General features: G+C 39.4%; 1 long non-coding RNA gene across 1 annotated transcript; it reads right to left on the reverse strand.

Annotated features, from left to right (window-relative positions):
- Nucleotides 1-1,093: 1,093 nt before the first annotated feature.
- Nucleotides 1,094-14,100, reverse strand: LOC107713057 (uncharacterized). The gene is made up of 3 exons (XR_001636857.1): nt 14,039-14,100; nt 12,232-12,239; nt 1,094-1,104 (listed from the first exon to the last, which is right to left on the reverse strand). It is a non-coding gene; the product is annotated as an uncharacterized LOC107713057 (long non-coding RNA).
- Nucleotides 14,101-14,514: the final 414 nt, after the last annotated feature.

The raw sequence follows: 14,514 nt of genomic DNA on the forward strand, positions 1-14,514 counted from the left end.
TTCCCTTTGAAATCGGAGAACTGGCATCTGCAGAAATCACAGAGGAAGTCAGGAGACTGCATATCACATGCTGTTATATCTCCATTGCTCGAGCAGCTGTTCATGAGACTTTTATCCCAAACTACTTCCATCTCTTCAATTGTTCCCTATGTAACTTGGCACAGCCAACGAACTCCACCCTCAAGACATGTTGAGTTAATATTGTAAAAATGTATTTTTCTGTTGTTGCTGTTGACTCGGAGAGTACGTTTAACTGTGTCACCTTCTGTTACAGCAAAACGTCTCGGGTTACTTGTGTAACCATGGTTCCCTGAGGGGAACGAGACACTGCGTCCTCTAGGGGTCGCTATGGGGAACGCCTCGTCGTGACCCGTGTCTGAAGCCTACATTGAAAAAACACCAACTTGTTTGGCCGGCGACAGCCATGGTCAGTGAAGACGAAGAAGAGAATGATGTGTGCTACCGGTGCCTATTTTGTACTAGTCGCGGCGGTAGTGACGTCATGGCTGTCGCCGGCCAAACAAGTTGGTGTTTTTTCAATGTAGGCTTCAGACACGGGTCACAACGAGGCGTTCCCCATAGCGACCCCTAGAGGACGCAGTTCGAAGTTCCACGAAAGGGAACCAAAGGTTGCGGGAAGAGTATAAAGTACATTTTCATACATCTCACCTCAATTAACTGGAACACAGACTTTATCTGTCATCATTTGAGAAGGAAACTGCTCTTGATAGCAGGCCTGCTCTCCACCCTCAGTCCTGCCTACAGTGGCAGAGTGTCTGGTTCTCTCTCCGGCAGTTATACGCCGTCTCGTTAGTGGTTGTGTCAGTCTATGATCTCAGTAATGATGAGGCTGTAAAAGTGCCAGAGTTAACCCAGGCTCCACAGGGCCCTCAGGGCCAAAGGGTGACTAAGGGGGAGGAGAACCCATATTAGGAGGTGTGTCCCTGGAGAGAGAGACTGGTACAACTCCTCCCTCCCTCCAGAGCTCCAGACGCAGAGTCCCTGATGGAACGAGAAACCCGTACACTCACTTTTCTCTTCCACTCCCGTTAGCAACTTCACCCATGCCATGCAAATATTGTAAAAATAATTTAAGGCCTATTGCTTTGGTAATGAGCCCCCAAGTGAATTCAAGCACTTAAACTGGCTCTCTAAGCATCAGGTGAAATCATGTCAAACCAATGCTCTGAGGACGCTTGTTGTAGAGAAGAGGGGTATAAAACAACAAAATCTGCATTTTTATTGCATTTTTTTCTCTTCTTGCCAGTTCTCACCAAACTGGGTGTGCTGTCCTACTTCTGCTCTTATTCTTGGATTTGGTTTGTTTGGGGTTTTTGCTCTGGCAGTGCAGTGAAATCACAATAAACAGTGACTCTGAGATGAAGGAACACAGAAGATGCACAAATAAAACATTATAATGCAACCAGTTCATCTTAAAGGAAAATTTTACTTTTCTTATTTTTCATTATTTTATTTTATCTTGCAAATAAAGAAAGTGACATTAACACCCGTGACTAAATAATACTGATATCAACAATCAAACAATTGTATTGTATAAAAAAACAAATTACACCCTTCATATGGAGCATCCTGACTATTAGAAAAAGAATCAAGAGCCATACCCAGCCTAAGGTGCAGTGCAAAGCTACGCAGCTGTCCTGGCGCTGACTGGAATTACAACTATCCAAAACAATCATGGGCAAGACTACAATACTAACCAGGCGATCCAAAAACATTTTGGGAGACTGGCATTCAATTAGTGGATGGCCAGACTATCACTGTCCAGAATTCCAGACAAGCCAGACAATGAGGAGGCAAATTACACAAAAGGCCAGACGGTGACTGTGCAAGTAACTGTAATCAGCAGCCCTAAGTCCCCGGCCGTCAACGTACCAACCAGCACCCTTACAAAACCATTACGGCACAGTCATTCTAATTTGAACAGTGAGGCAGACAAAGTGGCCAACACAGAAAGAGGAATTACCCAAAGGCACGCGCCTGTCTGCATGTCATGTGAGACAACCAATTAAAATCACTTATTGCCAGAGTAATATGCTGCGCTATAGTGGTAGAAGAAAACAGCTTTGGGAGGATAATCTCTGCCGTAACCTGATCTCATTCACTCAGTCTCAAGTCTCAGCCTCGCTGCTGCAGGCTGTGAGAGTCCTGGGCTTCGGCTGACACTCTGGCCAAAGCTTGGAGGAGCCACAAAGGCTGGGAGAGACCCAGACTAGGTCGGAAGGGACAAATGGCCACTCACGCTTCCCTACACACATGAAATGTTCCCATCCGAACTGTATCAAAATCATTTTGTATGTGAGAGTAGAATGATTACGGTCATGGTTGATACAATCTATGGGCCTTATCCATAAAACACAAGCATAACAAATGTGTGTGTAAATCATGCGTAAAACCATGCTTACATAAAATAAAGCCTTCAGTTCAACAGAGAAAACTTACGTGCGAATGGATTTATGAACGATTTATGCATAAATTCATTCTGCTCATGTTTCATATGTGTTAATAAAGGAAATGGGTCCACAGGTGTCGTTGTGACATCTGTGCTCTGTACAATAATGCCATAACTGTCCAGTATAAAGAGCAGGTGCTGAGTGAGTGTCTAATCATGCTATTCTTACAGGCTTCAGACTTTACCCACACATGTCCCACTGTAATCTTAATTCACTGCAGCTCCATGTTCTCCCATGAAAAGCACTTTTCATTGGCCAATGCAAAAATACTTCAGAGGCCCAGTTAAATAATAAAACACATTAGGAATAACTCAAAGGTTAAGCGTGTACAATGCCTCTGAGATCATCCCCGGCTTTAAAAAGCATTTAGGATCATATGTTTAAGGGCCCATAAAATGACATCATCTGTCCAGCAGGAACGGCAAGTGTCAGCAGCAGTTATTCTCTCCCTATGTAGTCAGAGCGGACCACTGATCCACCCTGCCAGCTTTGTGGCTTTCTCGGGCTGCTAACCAGAGGACAGCCATGACTTGAGTGACAGGACAAGTCTTGCCATTTACCTACTTGAGGCCGCATGTTATTTAAAATCTCCCATTAAAGGGTTAGTTCACCCAAAAATGAAAATTAGCCTATGAATTACTCACCCTCAAGGCATCCTGGGTGTATATGACTTTCTTCTTTCAGACGAATTCAGTTGGAGTTATATTAAAAATTGTCTTTGATCTTCCAAGCTGTTTAATGGCAATCAGTGGGTGTTGCAGTGCATCAGGACCCCCCGGAGCCGTGTGAGGCACTTTTTATTTTAGATAGATCTGCTTTATTTCACTTCTTTTGGACTGATGAACTCCGCTTTATTTCACTTCTTTTGGACTGATGAACTGCAACACCCTCTGACTGCCATTAAACAGCTTGGAAGATCAAAGTCAATTTTTAATATAACTCCGATTGGATTCATCTGAAAGAAGGAAGTCATATACGCCTAGGATGGCTTGAGGGTGAGTAAATAATGGGCTAATTTTCATTTTTGGGTGAACTTTCCCTTTAATTCTCTTCTATGGAGAAGGCCGCAGATAAACCATCACTGGGCGACCCAAAACCCCAAGTGGCTTGTGCCGGTTTAGTCTAAGTTTGAATTGGCACTGAAGAGCATACTTTCCCGCTCTTTTCCTAGTTTAGATGCCAAGCTACACACACATACACAAAGACGGGGTTCTCAAGAGTCTGACGGTTGATGTTTAGCTGTATTTAGTCTGCCCTGAACATGGAGCAACGTGAGGAAATCAGCATTGTCACGTTGTTGTGGCAAGTGGTGAGGTCGAATCCGTCAACACAGACTTTCCACACTGTAATTATACACTGCCACTGAGGATTGAGACACCATGTTATTCTTAATTATCACATTGCTTGAATTCTTATACCATTCTAGCGCATTCCAGGCAAGAAATGCTGTTTGGAATTTATGAATATGTTATACCCGAGCCAAATTTAGAAGAACGTGCCTTTGAGTGGCTTTTATTTTGGCGCTTGGACGGTCATTGGCTATATAAACACCATATTTCCATCCATCTGTGCCCCTCTCCATAAAACACACAGTTCATATAATACTGAAGTCACACCAACTAGAAACATACAAATCCGGGGAACCTCTTTTCCTCCCATCTTCCACTGTCAGAACAACTGCTTGGCAGTCTATTGTTGGCAGCGAAAGTTTGGCTGGCACCCATCTGGAGCCAGGCAGCCTGCACATTCTCTGGGTATAGATCTAATGAGGCCTGCTGATGGACCAGCCGTGGTCACGCTGGTGTGGGTTACAAATATAAAGCCCTGGGCTGTATGAATCCTCCATGTTGTGAAGTAATTCTTCGGACTGTGGGAATGTAATGCTAAAGGCTTGGGCCAGGACAGACACACAGCTGATGTGCTCAAAAACCTGTCTGCGCTTCTGGAACCTGATTAGAACACAGAGCACATGAAGACAGAGTTTGAGCATGGCCAGGGATGGTGAAGGTTGGCATGTCAGCTGTGGAGCAATGAGGCAGGATTCTGGAATAAAGAAGAGACAGGGCAAAGCTTCAGCTGGATGGCTGTGTTTTGGCTTTTGGGATGAGGGAGACTGGGACAGGCAATGCAAGCCTAGCCTTGGAATGGCTATAATGGATAAAAGGGCCATGACAAGCCCCTGTCTGGAAGAGAAGTGTACGAGTAGGTCAGCCAATGTTTGACTTTCTGCAGTCTCTTGCTAGTTTTCCGGGAATCATTACACAGAAACATCATTCCTTCAAAGAGTTTGTTGAATTCATATCCTAAAACACTTAAAAGTAGTAAACTATTAGATTTTATTTATGGCACATGTTAGCGATTCACCAATATAATGCTCTGACCAATACCAATACGATAATAATTTTCATGCAGATAACAGATAAATGGTTGATATTTAAAATTCTATACTATTTCGTTAAAATAAATGTAAAATAAATCACAACATCAATCATTTTAAATACTATACAAGTGAATGTAGGCATCACAAAAATATAATGTACAGTATTGAAAATGTATTTAGGATTTCTTCAAGATTGCTTTTAGCAGTGTTATTAATGTTTTTAAAGATGAACTTAGTGAACAACATAACATGAATGTATGTGAATTAATAATAAATGTTAAAACAGGAGAAATAAACATGCACAATTAAACATTCAATATCAATACGCTAATATCATCATTCCTCTTAAAATAAAAAAAGACAGATGTTCATTTCTCTCTTAAATCCATGTCTCGGAGATACTATAGGGTTATTGACTGATGCTGTGTGATGCATTTTCACCCAGACTTAGTCTTATAATACTGCCAGCTGTGCGATGCAGTTCTGCCATGCCAGTCTTGCCAGGGCACACAGGCAGGGGGGGGTAGAACCTTGGGGTCTGTGATGGAGATGGTGGGGGGTGGGAGTTGTGGGGGTCAGTGTGCCAGGGCTGCCCTCTGGTGTTGAGGAAGAAAAGAATGAGTGTAAACAGTGGGGAAGGGCAAATCTGGCAACACGGCCTTTCTCAGTTAAAGAGATAATTGGCCTTATTGATGTATAAAATATGCCCCACTGTGCCTCCAGAATCTCCATTAGGGCTGAAAAGTCTAAATAGTTTATGTGCTGCTTCTGAATACAGAAATAGAAAGATTAATCTTCTCCCACAGTGTGCTTACTGATGTGTGCGTACCTTTTTTCCCCACTCTGTTCTCTACACAAATATAGCTTCAGGGATTAATTGCATAAAATATCCAGAATTTATGAAAAGCATGAGCATTACAGACTAAAGGGAGGTTAATGAAGATAGTCACACTCAAATTCAGAGAAGTCGTCTTTGATATGATTTTGAAGATGACACTGAGGATAAAATCAATGAAGATATTCAGAGAGCAATCTACCAATTATATCACACGCCGCATATCAAAAAGGTTTTGTATACTGTATGTATGCCCTTTATATAGGTGATTATAGATAAGAAAAGGAATGATGAGGTATGGCTGCCATGGACATTGCAATGCATTTCCCTCCTCCTAGAGAAGCTCCGTTTAAGTATTCATCCGACGAACTTTGAGATCCTGCCGCTCTCCCTCTGATCAGACTCTCTGATCCCTTTGATCAAAGTGAGTTCTATAATTTTAACTTGGGTTTAAACTTTAAAACTTCAATATGCTCTCAATAAAACCTCTGAAATTTTCTATTTCTGAGAAAAATAATGACATACCCACAATATGTAGCCAAGTTTATTGGGGGAAACCCACGGCTTCCAGCCTAGCGAGGAAAGGTATCTTAAATACAGCACTGCTGTTTTTAGAGGTCCGTGTGCATGTATTTACATTCAAATGCACTTCTCATAATTACTCTGGGACAGACGGTGCAGGATTCCATCAATGAGGAATGACACCTTGTTAAGTTAGGAATTCTCTTTGTGTTAGTGAGGTTTCTCTAGTTAATCTTGCACCTTGCTTGATCTACAATGCTGTAATTGGGATGCAGGGAGAAAAATCCTGTCTCATTGAGCTGGGAGCAGAACAATGAAAGAAATGAATATTACACCCAGAGTTACCTTTCTAATCAATTCTGTGTGTGAGCTCTCAAAAGCAGGCTTGTACTTTTTAATGAGGACAGGGTTTTTTTGGTAGTGCTATGTTTTTGACACCGATAGGATTACAAGGCCAATTAAGGAAACTTTTACTTGAGCTGAGAATATCTGTCTTTTCTTGTTGTGTTGAGGTCTGTTTGTTGTTTTTATCTTGAGGACAAAATTCTACTAAACATGTGGATGTGAACGATATGTAGCTTAGTGATTGTGTGTGCGGGCTGCTGTGTGAAAAGTCAGAGAGAAGATTTTCACTAGATAGGAGTGAATTAAGATGGAACAAAAACAGAAAAAAACAAATTCTGTGATTGAATTATTTTTTCCAGTATGTGTGTCCACTCAACAGAGTATTATTTTAGTCATGACATGTTCAGGGTCAGATCAGAGGTCCCTGCATGTGTCCATAGACCAATGGCTCATTTCATCAAATTTACATTCAGACAGTCCTGGGCATAATGATACTACCCTCAACAATATACTTATTTTCTTGTATATTTCTTTTATCTTATAATAATAATAATATTTTATATCTTGTTTTCTTGAACTCAGTCTAGATACATACATTACTAGTAAATTTCACAAATGAGTTATATAGAGAGAGAGACAAGGAATTACACATCCAGAGTGAGGAAAAGGGCTCAGAAAATCACTCTGGATCCATCACATCCAAGCCATCTCCTTTTTGAACTTTTGCCATCTGGTCGGTGTTACAGAGCACCGAATACCAGGACAGCCAGGACAACAAGAACAGTTTCTTTCCCCAGGCAATCTACCTCATGAACAGTTAATGTTCTCCCATTGTGCAATTAAAGTATGTGCAATAACCTTATACTTATTTATCACCCTAAATCCTAGTACATCCCTACAACTTTATTTTATTTTATTCTATTCCTATTCTATCTATAGCACACCTGTACATACAATTTATTCTTTTTTTGTGGTTTATATTTATGCATGTGTATTTTATTCACATCTTATTTTTATTATCTGTGTGTTGTTGTTGTCTCCGTGTACTGGAAGCTTGTGACACTATAACAAATTCCTTGTATGTGCAAACATACTTGGCAATAAAGCTCTTTCTGATTCTGATTCTGATTCTGATTAGCAAGTAACACAATTAATTAAATGTGAAATTTTGAAATAGACAAGTTTTTTTGTTTTATTGACAACTTTGAAAAAAATATGTTTACATTGTTTTTTTATTTTTACATATTACACACACACACACACACACACGTTTACTTAGCTATCTAAATGGGGACATTCCATAGGCGTAATGGTTTTTATACAAACTGTATTTTCTATCGCCCTACACCTAAACCTACCCCTCACAGGAAACTTTATGCATTTTTACAATTTAAAAAAAACGTTGTTTACTTTATTTTTATGCCAGTTTTACAAATGAGGACGTTCCCAAAGGGAGGTTTTTGGAGATTTTGTCAGGTTTAGCTCACTTTTGGGTACAAATTTGTCCCCAAAATATGGTTAAGTAGGTAGACACACACACACACACACAGAGAGAGAGAGATTAAAATATATACTCGTATTGTTTCTGAATAATAAAAGTGCAAAAATTTCACCTGCCGCCCAACTCTCTGTCTTTCTCTTCCCCTCATTCTCTTGTAGACCCTCCCTCACAGTTCCCTTCATATTTTGCAATGATTTTGATAACTTAAAGTGGCTGTGAGAGAGTAAGTGTGTGTGTCATAACACTTCTCTAAGCTACCTATATTTATGGCTGAAAGTGAATTCTTGATGAGCACTGAGATATCAAAGACTCCACGATCAAAGCTTCTCTAATAAGCAACCCACTGTTCTCTGAAAACCTGGACTTTTTATCGCACTCGGTCTCTACCTTCTCCTTAACTGGGATTATGCAAAAAGAGATGCGGGGAGAGCAAACATCTGTAGTCGCATTGTCATTCTCTAGTCTTTAATTTGTTCATCTGTACACCTTTGTAGAGGAAAATGTCCCGGCACAGGTTTGCCTTTTTGACTGTAGCCGCTCCCCCCTCACATTGAAATTTTGCTGTCACTTTTGAAAGCTCACCTGACGTGCCTCATGCTACACTTCCTTTAGCATGTGTCAGATTTATTTCTCTTTTGCTCAGCGGTGTGGTGCTGTTTGTGCTCTGGGAACACATGACGGTGTTTAAGAATGTGAGAGAGCGAGAAAGACGGAAACCACAGCAAAACCATCCTGAAACAAATCCAACACTAAACCGTTTGTAATAGAGGCTGGATGTTTATGTCTGCGGGATCTTAATTTTGTTTTGTGTGACTTCTACATAGACAAAAATATCTCAAAGTGAACCGAAGATTGAGAGTCTGAAGGTGTCTTCTCTACATCTCCTCACACAGTCATGAAAATACAAGCGGCTCACACTCAGCCCTGAGTGGTCATGTGATTCACGGTTCATCTCTTCCCTCCTGCTGCGTCTCTGGACCACGGTCTGCCTCTATCACATTCTTTCATTAGTAAAGGAGAATGTAATCGAGTGTGCCACACAGACTTTAAGAGTTGTCTCTTTCAAACATGTCTATGATTAAGAGGGTCACACGATTAAAGAGAGCTCAGCAGGCTTGTGAAAACATGTACTTACACACTCACACTTGAGGCGGTTGCATGGATGATTAAAATTGAATGATAATGATACAGTTATGCATTGGGCAACACACTGAGGTTAAATAATGATAATAGCCCTTCACCCCCCACCCTCACCCCCTTTTCTTTGACATCTGTAATAATGCAAATCTTCACTGCAACACGGTGGCATAATTACCGGGTATGTTAAAAGCATTTACAGCGCAGACGTTCCAATGAGCAGACATACCTCCCAGTGTTAAAGGCTTTAAGGGAGACGAATATTGATATTAAAGAGAGTGTAAGTACACCGCTGGTGTGATAATGTATGTGATTATATATTAGAGAAGAGCAGGGCTCTCCTCCTTCTGTGATGGACATGCCCTGCAGATTTATTTTTTTCTCTTAACCCTCATGATCTGTTGAAACTGGTTCATTGACATTAATGTTTTTTTATGTTTTGGGTGCCAGAGACCGCAATGGTTTAAATAAAACAAATATACTGTATATTATACAGCAAAGACATGTTACATTGATCAAAAGTGACAGTAAAGACATTTATAATGTTACAAAAGATTTCTGTTTCATATAAATGCTGTTCTTTTGAACTGTTATGCATCAAAGAATCCTGAAAATGTATCACAGTTTCCACAAATATACTATGAAGCACAGTCATTTTTAACATTGATATAATAGGAAATGTTTCTTGAGCACCAAATCAGCATAATTAGAATGATTTCTGAAGGATCGTGTGACACTGAAGACTGGAATAATGGCTAAAATTCAGCTTTGACATATGGGTAAAACGGCTGTGAAAAGTCAACATGGTAAATTAATTCATATTAAAGGGGTCATAAAATGGAGAATTAAAATTCTTGATATTTACACATTCAAGAGTTTACTCTACAATAAAAACATACTGCAAGTTTCAGAACTCAAAACGAACTCCGCAGTTCAAAATATGAATGATTATTTTCTACCCATTTGAAAGGCCCAGATTTTAAATCAGGGGAATCGTGACATCACAGTTCTCTTCGACACATCCCATAATATGCGTCATCGTCGCATGTAATAAAGGAGGTGTTTTCCATACCTACAACTCATGCCTGTCCATCAATCACAAGAGACGTTGAGTAAGACCATCAATCTCAGACGTTGTTTTGTCAGTGGATGTAAAAGAAACTGCACTTTCAAAAACGTTGATGCTATTAAGACACCAAGCGTATAATTGTTTGAGCATTGCTAATAAAATCATTACATATCAGACAAATCAGTAAGGATCAGAAATAGTTGACTTTAATATTTTTATCATGGAAGTTGAATCTTATTACAGTTTATGTTACCATTGCTATTAGCCCTTCACACTTTACTGTCATAATCTTTTAATAAATTTGTTAACAGTACAGTCCAAATATAGATATTTGATTTTGTTTATGTTGATTTGCATTGCAAATGGTTGTGTTGTTTCAATTTCTTCTGCCTCAAGCTTAAACATATGCGCCTTGCATAGAAGACATGCAATATGGTGCAATGAAGTCAGCCAATCACAGCAGTGGGCATTTACTTCCACTTCTTGAGGTAATGCCCATTGAAATTGAGTGTTTCACAGAGAATGAAAATGTAGTTGGACAATGATAATTTTTTTACAAATATTGGACCTTTTTAGGTGCAACTTTATAAAGTAACCTTGAGAAACATAATATAAAAGTCTGAAACTGCATTTCATGACCCCTTTAAAACAGGACATTGGGCTCGTATTTTAGTTTTTCATTATCATGTGTAATTCATTGCATTAATTCATGTTTTATATCTGGGATCTCTGAGACCCAGACATAGATAATTACATTATTCATGGAGGACAGTTGAAGCATGTTATCAAGTTATCATTTTGTTAACACTCCTTTCTCATTAGATTAGGAAAAGTCATGAAGAATAAACCTTGTACTTAACATTTAAAAATTTTTCTAAAGCTACTAAAATGGCCTTGGGGTCTCTCAGAGCCTAAATAGAACATGAGGGTTAAACAATGTTTACAGCGCTGGAGGTCCGAGTTTATCTTTCAGACACAATTTTAATTAGTGTTAGTTTAATTGACGGATAGCACAGATGAAGGAGCAGTGGGGAGGAACGTAAGTGGCCTTAGGCATGCTGATGATTTCCTTTGTTAAGACACTTACAATAGTGGACTAAACACAGCCATTAAAAGAGGCTTCAGATGATCTCTGCATGTTCAGTGATTCATCACAAATGTCACTGATCCATCCATCCAGACTGTCCTCTATTCATCCAATACTCTATCTATTCTCTACAACAAAGCTGGAACAGAGTTCAAACATGCAATATTGTGTCCCAGTGTTTTCATAGCTGGCCTTTTTGGGGTCACTTCCCCTCCGGGCTGAGTATCCATCACTCCTCTAGCAGGAGCGGACAGGGTCCTAGAGTCACACTGGTGGCCTCAGGCTTTCCTTGGTCACTAGCCCTTGTCTGGGACGGCCACTGGGGCCTTCAGACCTGCAGCTGGCTCCCTCATGACCCCTGAACTCTCCAACACCTTCATCATCTTATTAACCCCACCACCCACACACAATCAGGCTATTAACACCAGGCAAAACACAACACACACTTGGCCTGTTTTGTCACTCAGATTATAGCTATTACTGACATCAACTCCTCCCAAAAAGCAATACAGTCTGCTAGTGATAGATTATCATTCAGATTATATCTGTCAATCGATTACCATGTCCATGCCATTAATGAGGATGTTTAAAAGGCTCTTACAACAACACAGCTGTGGTGTTTTTATTCAAGGAATAGTTTTTGAGGTCAAAGATCGTTTTGGCATGATCTCAATTATTATTATTATTATTTTTAAATTACAAGGCTGCTGCCTAATCTGAAGGTGTTGTTTATTGCACAGATAAAAGAACATTTAAAAATATATAATTAAAAAAAATCTAAAATACAGCATATGTGTTGCATCACATTCTATATCCCATATACTGCATATAAATCACACACACATACACGTTCCATAGGCAAAATGGTTTTATACTGTACAAACTGTATTTTCTATCCCCTTACCCTAAACCTACCCCTCCCACAAAACTTTCTGCTATTTTAGATTTTCAACAAACCTCAAAATGTATAATCTTGTTTCCTCATGAGGACCAAAAAAGGTCTCAACAAGGACAATCATTTTGGATATTGCAATCTTTGTGGGGAGGAGTTTAGTTCTCCTCACGTTTTATTTCATATGTGTATGTATTGTATGTTCAACAGGAAATTGTACTTCAAAAAATATTAAAAAGATAAAAAAGAAGGAAATAGAAGAACAAAAGTCACTCCCATTCCCCTAAAGTAATGAATTTCAGAATCTTGAGGAAAATAATTAACTATTAAATATTGATGAATTAAGGCACAGCTGCAGCTCCTCAGTTTCAGGATCCAACTGACAGAGACATGAAACGCATGTTATCCCAATTCCATACATACAAACGTGGTGTTTAATAATTTATGTTGTCACAAATCACTTGCAAAATCTTTCAGTGTCTCTGTTTTGTTTAATAAATCCACTGTAATCAGAAATAGTTCCTAACTGAGTAATACAGGGTGACACTAAGTGACACAAATATCCACACAGAGAAACTCTAATATAACATGCAGCACTAATATGAATTAAAAAAAAAAAAAAGTCTAAGCAACAACTCAGATGCAGATTCTTAGATATAATTAATGCAAATGACCTGTGTGACCTGTCAGGGTTGAGTCAGGTTAACCAAATACAGTATCGGTTTCTGTTTATTGCTCCTGCACTCTAACACACAGCAGTCTTCCATGTCTCTCAGAGCAAAGCTTATTCTGACCTTCAGCTCTGACTACTATAAAGAGACGAAGGTTCAAACGGCCCCTCTCTTTCACCCCTCACCTCTGGTCATTCATCCTAATCTAACAGCACTCCTTCATACCACTATACAGCACGGGCACACAAGCCAGATTCACCCATTCAAATGTGTTTTGCCTGGAGATGTTTAGGAAAACAACAAGCAAAGTGATCGAGTGCATTTGTGTGTGTGTCCACAAACGGAATCATTCTGGCACTACTTTCAATAAAACAAATGACTAACATGTAAACACAAGAAATAATCAAAGGAAACAACAAGAGGGAGGGGTGTTGGTTAGACACTAGTGCTTTTAAGGCACAGGTACAAAAAGGAAAAATGGGCCAAACAAAGCAAGTATGCAGTGTGCTGCAGATTTACACGCCATTTAATCATCAGGAGGGTTTACATGCTGAAACAAGAAGGATAAATGAAAAGTAATTATCCATATTCCCATTACTGACTGATGCCGTCTCAGAGTAAATCACAGAGAACAATCCCTCTCATCTATAGGGATCTGTTAACAAAGATGTCAGCAAAGTGCCACCAGCAAACTCATTTTTCTTATAAAGAGAGAGAGAGACTGCTTCATATACTGGATTCCCCTAATTTCATCTGTCTCTCGTTCGATTTTTCCCAAGACATAAACATTTGTTGGGAGCCAGTCATTTCCTCACAGTAAATTAATCCTGATGCTATCAATTAGTAAAGTATATAACGGTGTGTCCCACTGCCTCTCTCTTTCAGTCAGTACATTTATATGTAATTAACATTTGCAGTTTTTTAAAGTTAGATTAAAACATATAGTAAAAAAAAAAAACGTCTCAGGTTACGTATGTAACCCTAGTTCCTCGAGGGAACGAGACGCTGCGTCGGAAACGCTAGGGGAACGCCCTTCAGCGTGACGGGCTCTGAACCTCATATGTAATCAGGGTGCAGTTGCATTAACAACATTTTGTCAAATTTTCACAGAAAAAAAGGTCTATTGACAATAGTGCAGTGATGTATGAAGCATAACTCACACAAAAGTCACTTTCAAACCAAGCAGATTTCGGAATGAATGAATGAATGATGCATTTATATAGTGCTTCATTGTGTATTGCTGTACACCCAATTCACCCAAATATTCAAAAACAATATTTCTGTTGATCAGCGCAGCATGACAAACTTTGGAAAATCTGCACGGGGAAATCTTTCACCCCTATGCGAGATTTACAATTGTGCAGATTCCTATTCATACCACTGAATTTTGCCCGTTTTTATTTTTTTTTACTTCAAACCATTGCTTCTAGCTAAAACACAAGTCATCTATCAATCTAATCATCTTGTGTTAATCAGGAGAGAAATATGTACAGATCAAGCACCATTTACAAGTGAAACCAGCCCAAAATAGTTCTAACGAAACATGTTGATGGATTTTGATGTTAGAGGACAACAGGGAATGGAGTTTTTCACTGGAAACAGCG

This window comes from Sinocyclocheilus rhinocerous, unplaced genomic scaffold (genome assembly GCF_001515625.1).
Source record: "Sinocyclocheilus rhinocerous isolate Xijiao unplaced genomic scaffold, SAMN03320098_v1.1 scaffold1800, whole genome shotgun sequence".
NCBI classification, from domain to species: Eukaryota; Metazoa; Chordata; class Actinopteri; order Cypriniformes; family Cyprinidae; genus Sinocyclocheilus; species Sinocyclocheilus rhinocerous.